Below are 572 nucleotides of genomic sequence, written 5' to 3'. Positions count from 1 at the left end.
AAGGTAGGTGTTTTTGTTTTTTTTTCTTTTTCAATGTCTGTTTGAAATAAAAAACAAAAGCAGACGCGCGGGAGAGCAGGGGACGGAGCGCTGCCTGCGAAGCAGCTGCGTCCTGGGCTTCGCAGACGGCTGGAGCCTTTGCCGTCTCATGGTGTTTTCTGGACAAGCAGAGGCTGTGGGCGATTGGAGCCGGTGGCTTCAGGCGGCGGTGGGTGCAGCAGGCGGGGGAAGGGGGGAGTTGGCGGGAGGAGGGGAGAGCCGGGCCTCGCTGTTCAGGGGCAGCCCCGTGGAGAATAGCAAGGTGGACACAGGAGGGCGGCGTCGGGGCCGGGGCTGAGGCGGCTCATGGCACGGGAGGAGGCAAGTTTCCCAGGCATCTGGAAGACACAAGGAGGGGAGGCGGGTTCAGAGCGGCTGCAGGGCGTGCAGAGCTGGCGGGAGAGTCAGCGAGAGGGTCCGCATGAAGTCAGGAGGCCTAGCAACGTGCAAACCCCCTGACCCACTCATGGGTGGGAGGGGGGGTGCTTTGCATTTACTCTTCAGAAATAAATGTTTCCTACATTTTCATCTGT

General features: G+C 60.1%; 1 protein-coding gene across 1 annotated transcript in view; it reads right to left on the bottom strand.

Moving 5' to 3' along the window:
- Positions 1-6: 6 nt before the first annotated feature.
- The window catches only part of NCS1 (neuronal calcium sensor 1), a 30073-nt gene continuing 29507 nt past the window's right edge, over positions 7-572 (bottom strand). Inside the window, exon 9 of the mRNA XM_005864114.1 lies at positions 7-377. The gene's annotated coding sequence lies outside the window, so the exon portion shown is untranslated. The remainder of the gene's footprint in view (positions 378-572) is intronic.

Source organism: Myotis brandtii, unplaced genomic scaffold (genome assembly GCF_000412655.1).
Source record: "Myotis brandtii unplaced genomic scaffold, ASM41265v1 scaffold1857, whole genome shotgun sequence".
Classification (NCBI taxonomy): domain Eukaryota; kingdom Metazoa; phylum Chordata; class Mammalia; order Chiroptera; family Vespertilionidae; genus Myotis; species Myotis brandtii.
The sequence above is the reverse complement of the archived record's forward strand: the minus strand, read 5'-3'. Positions and strand labels throughout refer to the sequence as shown.